The following is a 10,611-nucleotide window of genomic DNA, read 5'->3' as shown; positions in this document are numbered from 1 at the left end:
TTGCTCTCCTGTCCCCCCTCCCCCTTTCCCTCTCTCTTTCTCTCTCTCAACCCAACCGGTCAAAGCAGATGGCCGCCCACCAAGAGCCGGGGTCTGCTTGAGGTTTCTACCCGTTAAAGGGGAGTTTTTCCTTACCGCTGTCGCCAAGTGCTTGCTCATGTGGGAATTGTTGGGTCTCTGTAAATTAAAGAGTACGGTCTTGACCTGCTCTATGTGAAAAGTGCCTTGAGATGACTTCTGTTGTGATATGGCGCTATATATAAATAAAAATTGATTGATTGATTGATTACCTCGCATCGAAAGTCAAGACTGTCTGTTGTACAAGAAAATTCTTTTAAACAAGGTAAGAATTTGAAATTGTGTTGTTTTAAGGGAAAGTGCGTTTTCCATGCACATTTATGGTTAGTAGCAGGGTGGACAACTACATTACAGACTTTAACAGACTGTCTTTGTATTTTGTGCACTAGCGCTAGCTAACGCTAGCTAACGCTAACGCTAGCTAAACAAGGTTGCATCAGTTGCTCCTGCATATGGCAATGCTTTCATTGCTGTTGTTTTACACGAGCAAAGTTAATATTGTTGCTAATGTTATTTTGTTGGCACGTAAGGAAATACAGTGATAGTATGATGAGGCTCGTTTTTTATAGTGCTTGAACAAACCAAGAGAGGGGCTGTCCTGCTCTGTGTCTGGACATGTTTGTACCCAGGGCGGACTGGGCTCCCCACTACACACAGACAAAACAGAGCTGGCAGTGGAGCTAAGTGAGGTGAAGAAAGTGAAACTCCTTGGACACATTTTATCGAATTGACGGCTGAAATGCACACTGCTGTAAGTGACATAAACCTCTGGAGTAAAAACGAAAGAAAGTATTAAAACTTTCGCAAACAAAACAGAATTTGATAGAGGTGATGCATTTGCCTGCCCTGTCTCTCATCCACAGTTGAAACAGAGGTAGCCTGCATTGTTCACAATGGATGAGGTAACTTTTTTTAATAAATGGCAATAGGTCAGTGGTGGCCTGTAAAATAAATACTATCAGCAGTCGTGAGAAAACTGCTAAAAAATTGGGCCAAACCAATTCAAAATGCATGTTTTGGCTCACTACACAGTTGTAAAATGTTACAATAACATATGCATGTGCTATTTTGTTTTTTAAAGATCAATGCTGAATGCATGAGATTAAACAACTGTTCCACTTCAACCGTGATTCCTGGCTTCCTTGGACAAGCACCACGGCAAGCTGATTGAAATCATCAGAAACAAGGGAGGAGTTGTCAGAGACAAGACCCGGAATATACTGAAAGTTCTTGATCAGGTCTGTTCTTGCTCAATACATCAAAATTTGCCTTATATCATATAAATAGTAACAATGTAAATAGAAGCAAGTTCATTTTGTGTTCATTTTGTCAATACATTTGATTGTGGAGTTAGATTACGTTGAAAGATGTGCTACGGTTATCTTCTGAGTTAGACAGGCCTTTTAACTGGTTTGCTCAAAGCATTTGCAAATTACAATTCCTGTAGCTCCAACAACAATTCTCGATTGGTCAGAACTGGTTAAATTTTCCACCAAATCTGTGTAACAAATGGTATCAACCCAAAAATTTGCTGCAACAACTTAAGACATCACTGATCATGTGAATGGCCGACACATACTTCAATCATAATGTTCTAAGCCCTTATACACTCTAAACTTTCAAAATTTGAATAGGCACCTAACCAAAACACAATGTTTATTACAGATTTACAACTAGAAAAACTTGACACACAGTGCAGAGCTGCATCTCAAATTAATCTCAAGGTTCCTGGCTTTCAGATGATGTATACCACTTCTATGTGGCATATTCTGTTGACTTGCTGAGATTTGATTGTGAGAATTGTTTGCGTAGATAATTTTTTATATTGGTACATCAGACATTGGTTTCATCATAATAACTTTCAAATAAATGTCTTGTCTTTTATCAGGTTGTTCAGCAGGATGATGCTTAAACTGAGCTTCAAAGGTGTACAATGGCAGTGTTTGTCATCAGGGAGGAGGAGGATCCTCTCCAGCCACCACATGACATTGGGATTGTTATTGATGATGTGGAAGTCCTTAATGAGCTGCAATTGGTCGCACACGCATGTGCCATGTTATATGGTGTCAACTATGCTCTAAATCTGAGCTATCCAAGTGAACTCAGATACACTTTTGATGGACTGAAGAAAATATTCATGGAGATGGCATCAAAGAAAATGACACGCAGAGTGTGCAGTCTGAGTGTCCAGCTCTAAATACTGGATTGATCAAAGAAAGACATTTGGATACAGCATGTTTTTTTGTTCTGTTTTATAGCTCGTATTCAAATACATTCCAGGATAATGGAAGGGGTCATTGTTAAATGTAAATGAGTGAAACAGACTTTAATTCAAAACTGGCCTTCTGATTTTTCTCTGTTAACGGAGTTCGGTCTGTGGTATGAATATTATGGCACTGATATTAACACTGAAAATGTGAATAATGCTGAATTCACAATGACCAGCAGTTCAGTTGTACTAGTAATTCTAATGTTTGTTCTTAAACTGACTTATGCCCAAAAGACCAGTGTTTGTTCGTAGATTGTACCCCCAGTGATTGAACTGTATTTTTTCCTCTTTTTTTTTTGTCTCTTGGTCTGCATTTGTAATGGTTCAAATTTTATCAATGGATAGCTGTTAGAAACTCTGTTTTTACACTTAATGGCTATTAGATCAGGGGTTCTAAACTGGTCTCAGCCTGGGACCCACATTTTCCCACGGTCATTAAGTCGCGACCCACTTTTATACAATACAAACCAGACAAATTTATTTTTGAAAAATAACCTTGAAAAACACATTTAAATATTTATACATATGCATGCAAAGCAAATGTAAGAGCAATTTTTATAAGAAACTGAGCAGGAACATGACAACTACATGTATAAAAGTTACTGCAATAAAATTAAATATCAAAACTGCACAAAATAAATAAGGCCACAAAATTAGATATTTCACTTCTCTGCATATCTCTGCATTCAGAGTACATTTGTAAGAAACTGAGGAGGACCATGCCAACTGCATGTAAAAAAAGTTACTACAATACATTTAAATATCAAAACTGCATAAAATAAATAAGGCTACAAAACAAGATGCTTTCACCCAACCTGTCTTTTGTGGAAGTCAGTGAGACAGTTGGGCATGTACTTTACTTTTGATCAGAGTTTCAAAGTCTGTCTTCTTGCGTTTCACCATCTTGCCTCCGAGCATCACAAATTTAAAGAGAAGGGTTACCGGCAAACGAATGGTGGTTACCATGGCAACGAGAATGCTGCGCGCGTCTGACGCGTGCCTTTCTGTCTCTTTTTTTCAAGATAAAAGACGAGTACAAAATCAGATGAGCATTAATTATTTTTATTTTTTTTCAATTCATTTATTTTTTACAAGCTGTCCCTGACCCGCCCAGAACGTGTCCGCGACCCACTTTTGGGTCGCGACCCACCAGTTGAGAATCGCTGTATTAGATTACATATCAAGTTTTATACACTGTAAAAAGCCCTTCAGTGGCAATGTCCATGTGACTTAATTATAAAATGTATATTTTTTTTTTTACAATAAATTGATTTTGTCTTCTTTTACTGACTACTGAAGTTACAGAAAAGCAAAAAGTGTGAATGTTTTAATTACTTATAATTTTCTATCATAAATTTGATTTCCTGGTACTTTACAATAAACTGATTTCACAAAACTTAGTTTAAGGACTTACTGAATAAGTAAATCCTCAGGACTCTTCCAATTGGAACCAGTCTGAACTTGTTCTCCCACAAGGCTGCAAGAGTACCTGCCTGGCTTTTTCATCGACAAACTACACAACTTGTAAGTGATCATTTTCTTGCATAAAGTTAAATGTTTTCACCCGTGATTGTATTGCTCTATGTAATACCTAAGTGTGCGTTTTCCTCTTTGCAATGCCATAAGGTGTTTCAAAATGCGCACTAAGTTCAAACAGGTAACTTACCGTCAAAATGCTGATTTTTAGTCAAATATGGCTTCTGTGTGGCCTGTGTTGTGTGCTGGACTGTGTACATCCTTAATATGTAAGTGCAATAGACTAAGTATGTCAGACTTACTCTGTTTTTGTTTTAGATGTGAGCTAGCAAGTTAGCGATTAGCATGCTAACGATTAGCCGCTAGTTACTTAGCTCTTTTATGTGACTTTGACTGAGATTGCTGTGATGTTCAGTTGGTATTAGCGATGTATGTATGCTTGTGTACGTTGAGTTGCACATGTTAAGGGTTGTTTGTTTATTCATGGGTGTGATTTGAGCTGCAATATCCTATTAATTGTAGTCTGTTGTTACACACAGGGGTTAGGGGCTCTCCGGGGCTCAGCCCGGCACATAATCGTAGCGTCTTACACACACATTCAGCTCTGCTCTATCCCGCTCACTCTCTCTCATACACACACACACACACACCTGCTGATGTTAGGTGGATAAAATATTTTTTTGTTTTTTGCTGTTTCTGTCCCCATGCTCCACAGTGCATCGCTTTTCTTCTGTGTTCCCGCTCTGCTTCTACAGTGCTGAGTGCTGTCTGATGCAGGCTATACACTGATCAGGTATGAGTTCCTGATATGTTACGTCAAATAAGTAATGATAATAATAACTATCATTTTAATGATTGTGACTGGGATGAATTTTTGCAAAGTGTACATTTTTGGAGGAAAATTTCATATGGTCATCTTGAGTTCTTTCATTTGTGTTGCTTCTTCAGGAGACATTCAGATCAACGCAAAGGACCAATTCAGCCTCCCCAACTAAGTTCTGTGTGTCCATGACCACACATTAGGTAAGCGGTTATATAAATCAGATTGATGTAAAGGTTTTAGAGGTTAATGCAGTACATGTTTTTGTGTCAAACTGTTGAGAAATATGCAAGACATCTAGTAGCACTGATGTTACTATTAAAAAAAGGATTCTTTTGTTAAATTTTTACATAGTTAAGGCGGGAGGCGTTTGTTGTCAAACCAGCCGCCTTAAATATAAAGTGCCGCAGGAAACACTGTTATCCATCTAGAGCTCTTTATCTATCAGCATCTGATTCAAAACACATAACTTCTCTTTACTTGTATGAAACAATTTCTTAATGTCTGTTCTTGTTTGTTGCACCAGGAATAGCAGAGACCAGTGCACATGACGACCTGAAAACACACAGTGTGAGGATCTACGTTTGCCATGAGCCAGATGCAGTGGGAATTATAATCAAGGGAATCCCTGTGCTGAAATCTCTCGACAATCTGGCCAGAGGATGTATCTTCAGTACCCAGCGAGACTTCACAAAACCTTTTAGGTCTTTCAAAGACTGTTTGTTGGACTTGACACTCAAAACTGCCCAAAATCATCCCCCAGGTTCATGAGCCTCAAAAGCAAGCTTCTAGCGTAGACAGTCAAATGTGATTGTTGACCTCACATGCCATACTGACTGTTTTATTGTTGTTGTTCAATAATGTTATATTTTTCTGAGTCTAAGTGTGATTCTTCAGATTGATGTACTTGAATCTCCAGTTTCCTTCAACACATTGTTGGCCTTTCAAGGCCCTTTTGTGGAACTGGGCCCAAAACAAATGTCTGGCCTGCACAGTGAAATATCTTCTCCAGTTTGAGAATGCCACGTGTTATTCTGAGCCTGATTAGTGTGATCTCTACAGAATGATGTATATGAATCTCCACTTTTCTTTCAAAACATTGAAAGCCTTTAAAGGACTTTTTGTTGACTGGGCTCAAAACAAGTGCCTAACCTGGACAGTTGTTTCTGTGCAATAATGTTATTCGTTTTTCATGACCTTGATGAATAGGATTATGTGGGCCATGTGGTTGCATTGGCAGCTCAATAAATGTTGTAAAACAATACCACTCTTGTCTTTGATAAATGTATGTCAATGATAGCTAATTATTTTAAGTAGATTGTGCTTTGATATTAGAGAGGAAGCATTCGTAAATATTTTTTAAAAAGTAAAATGAAAGTAATTTTTTTTTTAATGGCACTTAATTTAATGAAGTTGGATGTAGTTAAAATGCTATTGTACCAATGTCTATTCTTACAATGGTGGAACTGTTTTGTTTTTTTGAAGACCACTTGAAAATTTTATTTTATGCTAAAATTTTATTACTGAGTTTTCTCAACTTAAAAAGACACAAAGTTTACTACATTAGCAAAAAAAATGCTTGGAAAATGTTGCCTCATTTTTTTTTGAGTTAGATCTAAGTAACAGTTTTTACAGTGTAGGAGAGATGTACAAACAGTAATGGTAAAATTTAAGTTGTAAAAAAGCAAAACATTTTATTGTATTTTGAAACATTTTTGCTTGTGACTAAAGAAAATATATTGATTAAGGTACAATTAAAAATTATAGTTTGTACTGAATCAGACATTTTACTTGAGAAAAGTTCATAAAATTGCCTGTAACAAAATTAGAGTGTTTTAATTAGTTTATTCAGAAGTAAAATCTGTACTTAGATGAACTTGTAAATATTAGGTTTTACCAAAATGAAAAACTTAGGTTGTAACAAAGTGAAAAAAAAAAAAAAAGGTTTATGGTCTTTATAATAAATAATGTTTTTACTTTGTGTGAATGTACATTTTTGTCTTTGGTAAAAGAAATATTTTGATTGATACTAAATCAAAATGTAAGGTTTGAACCAAATCATAAATATAATTTGACGAGAACTAATAAATTTAGACGCAACAAATTAGAGTGATTTTTAAAAGTTGATTCAAAGTAACATTTTTTTCAGTGTAGAGATGGGGAGTCAAATTTTGTTGGGTCAGTTTTTACATGAGTAAAGCCAAGTTTATTCTACCACCTAGGCCTACCTCTTGTTGAGTAACATTTCAAAACAATACAATTCCAACCCCTACAGCAGAGGCAGGCAAATATTGGCCCATGGGACAAATCCTGCTCCCAAACAAAAATATTTGTCCCCTTAACAAGAAATTTCCCTTTTAAATATTACATCAAGTTTTTTAAATGACTCTTCATAACAATATAAACATAAGGCTCATATACATTCCACTATATATTATTTCATAACATCTTATAAACTTATGAGATGAATAAAATAGGCATACATCATAATTTGGCCTCTCTAACCAGAACAGATTTGTGTCAATACAAGCACTTTGCTCCAACTATAAATAAGGCAGATAACTTTTTATTCTGTGTGGATGAGATATCAATTACATTTCTAGTCTTGAAGTGTAACACAGAAGATATGTTCATGTTTATGAGACATTTTTTGCTAGATGAGTATTGACCAAGCAACCTCTAGGGCTAAAGAATGAAGCCAATGCAGAAGTGCCAAAAACTGCAGTTCCTTGCATGGCCACTTGAGGCTGGCTCCAAAAGCAAGTCAATCCTCATAGACCCCATATTAAAACCAAGTGGCAGCCTCTGGGGCTGACAAGTGAAGCCAATGCGGAAGTGCCACAAACCTGCAGTCTATCTAATGGCCATCAGGGGGCGACTCCACTGGCTGCAAAAAGATGTCCAATTGTATGGAAGTCTATGACAAAATGACCCTACTTCTCTCTTCATTTATTACCTCAGTAAACTGTTTCCTAATGAGTTTATGATCTCAATTGGTAGTTTCAAATCTTCTTCAATACAGCATGATGTTCATTTTGTAAATTATGGTCCCATTTAATTTAAATTTGACGATAAAGCAGGGTACGCTTTAGGGCATGGCTACGTTGTGATTGACAAGGCGCTACCACAGCGACAACGGTTTTTACGTATCGTAACCATAGGCTTTGCTGCTGCTATTTCACTGTGTCTTTTCAGTTCACTAAAGTTAATTGAACATTGTGATCGCCCAAAAAAAGTCTTGTTCAGTGTTTGGTTTTAATAAAAGAACCATTAATGAGTCAGATGATCAGTTTTTCCAGTGAGTACATTTTGTTTTAACAGTTTTAGGCCTGTTTTTCGCTAGCGAAAATTAGCATTAGCATGATCACTGTTAGATTGTAAATGCACCATGCTAACAGAGCTAGCAGCTGGCGCTATGGTCAGCACAACCCTCTCGTCCAAATATGGTCACTTCTGGCTCCAAAAATCAAACATGGCAACAGCCAAATCCAAGATGGCGATGGTCAAATCGCTACACTCGAGGCTTCAAAACGACAGTTCACAAACCAATGGGTCACGGTGACTACTTCCATATTTTTTACAGTCTGTGATTAAAACATTGAGCTTTACAGCAGAAATAAACATGCTTACAGCCTGGTACAAAAACTCACCCGTTTACATTTTATTAAGGCTTATGTTGTGTTCACACCAAACGCGAAGCAAATTTTCGCCTCGCTTTACACGCACGAGTTTGGCTGCAGGATCATTTGTCTTATTCACGTCACTCGTGCGACTTTTTTTCCCTCGCTGATATTCACCAGAAAAAAGGAGAATTTATTTCTGCCATTTCTTTCTATCATCAACCATGACTGAAGTTACAACCATTGCTGCCTTGTACCTGTTGTGGAAGTCCAAGATACAGCGGAAACCCAAACGCCACCGTGTCTGGATCCATGACATTATCCAGAGGCGCACACAGCTGGGTGAATTTCACCGCCTTCTCCAGGACCTGTGCCTGGACGATGGCCGTTTCCAGCGGTACTTCAGGCTGACCAGGGCCCAGTCTGATGACCTGTTGGCGAGGATCGGTGCCAGGATATTATGGCTGGATACCAACTACAGGCGCTCCGTCTCAGCTGCGCCTGTCCATCTGTCTCCGGTGAGTTGCAGTTTTTGGTCTGTCAAAATCAACAAATATTCACTGTATCTAACAAGTCACACTTCGGCTGAATTATCTGGTTTACGAAAGCAGTATGACTCCAAATTAAATTTATAATTTCATATTATATTGTATTTTTCATTGTGGTTGTTGTACAATTTATGATTTATGTTAATAGATTTAAAGTTAATAGCTTTATTTCCTTAATCTCTTTATCTGCTTTTTGTGTTTTTCAAAGGAAAATTTGTTATTCTTTTATCCACCACAATAAAATAATATAAACAGGGTGGGAAATTAGCACCAGCCAAATGCTGGTAAAATATTAGTGGCTGGTAAATTCAGACACAAAATAATTATTTAGTGGCAGGTGACTTTGAACATAGTGGTTGGTAGATGTTCGCATTTTAAAAAGATAATTTCCCACCATCAGTATAAACACTCAGTGAGCATTTAAAAAACACCTGTGCAGCCATATCAATAAAATTGCACAACTACTAACCTTAATTAAATGTTTTCTATGTTGCAGATACCTAGCCAGTGGGGACTCATTCAGGACCATTGCGAACAGCTTTCGTGTTGGGGTCTCCACTGTCTCCAAGATCGTCCCAGATGTTGTCACTGCTACCTGGGACTGCATCGTGGAGGAGTTCATGGCTGTACCCACCACAGAGGAATGGAGGTCAATTGCAGAAAGGTTTGAGGAGCGGTGGAATTTTCCTCTCTGCTGTGGAGCACTGGATGGCAAACACGTCGTTCTGAAAGCCCCTGCTAATTCAGGATCCCAGAACTTCAACTACAAGGGAACATTCTCTCTAGTTCTCCTGACAATATTGCTTTCGGGCGATTGATGTTGGGGGCTATGGAAGAACGAGTGACAGCGGGATTCTGGCCAACTCAGCCTTTGGTCAGACACTTCGATCTGGCACCCCCCTGCTGCCTGCTGACTTGCCACTATCTGGAGCTGACCAACCGAGGACCCCAGCCACACGTCTTTGTTGCTGATGAGGCCTTTCCACTCCGGAAGGACCTCATGAGGCCATTCCCTGGGCGTGTCCTTCCACAAGAGCAACGGATATTCAATTACCGTCTGTCCCGAGCTGGTAGTGGAGAATGCCTTTGGGATCCTTTCATCGCAGTGGAGGATGTACAGGTGTGCCCCCGAGGTCCACCCAGAAGTTGCAGAGAAGTGTGTGAAGCCTACCTGTGTGCTCCATAACTTCCTGCGGTGGACAACCTGGATGAATGCAGAAAGGGGGAGCATCCTGGTTGGTGAGGTGGAGCCACTGCCTGGTCTGGGAAGACTTGCTGCAAACAACTCAGCAAGAGAGGCCATCAGGGTTAGGGAGGTCTTCACATCCTACTTCTCTACAGAGGGAAGTGTCCAATGGCAAGAGATTGTGTAGTGCACAAGCACACCCAAAACGGCTCTTTTAAGAGTCACCCACACATTACTATTGAGCAAAATTCATGCAATATTACTATATTGCCTATCAACACCAAAATAAATATATGCCCACATTTGTGCATGCTAGGCCATTAATTTATACTCATAGAGAACAATGTGTCTGCTTTTATTTTTATCCATGATATATTATTATTGTGAGGTAAGTTGTTGTGATTGTTTTCTTCTGTCCCCCCTCCCCCTTTCCCTCTCTCTTTCTCTCTCTCAACCCAACCGGTCAAAGCAGATGGCCGCCCACCAAGAGCCGGGGTCTGCTTGAGGTTTCTACCCGTTAAAGGGGAGTTTTTCCTTACCGCTGTTGCCAAGTGCTTGCTCATGGGGGAATTGTTGGGTCTCTGTAAATTAAAGAGTACGGTCTTGACCTGCTC

At 38.8% G+C, this 10,611-nt stretch overlaps 1 long non-coding RNA gene and 1 pseudogene across 1 annotated transcript; both read left to right on the top strand.

Annotated features, from left to right (window-relative positions):
- Window positions 1–450: 450 nt before the first annotated feature.
- LOC137188611 (uncharacterized) lies at window positions 451–5,907 on the top strand. Its single transcript, XR_010929448.1, has 7 exons — window positions 451–829; window positions 942–980; window positions 1,160–1,316; window positions 1,967–3,871; window positions 4,539–4,616; window positions 4,772–4,846; window positions 5,170–5,907. It is a non-coding gene; the product is annotated as an uncharacterized lncRNA (long non-coding RNA).
- A 2,422-nt stretch (window positions 5,908–8,329) lies between these two features.
- LOC137189692 (uncharacterized) lies at window positions 8,330–10,234 on the top strand (annotated as a pseudogene).
- Window positions 10,235–10,611: the final 377 nt, after the last annotated feature.

The sequence above is a fragment of the Thunnus thynnus genome, chromosome 1, assembly GCF_963924715.1.
Source record: "Thunnus thynnus chromosome 1, fThuThy2.1, whole genome shotgun sequence".
Lineage (NCBI taxonomy): Eukaryota > Metazoa > Chordata > Actinopteri > Scombriformes > Scombridae > Thunnus > Thunnus thynnus.
This window is presented reverse-complemented; position numbering and strand designations above follow the sequence as displayed.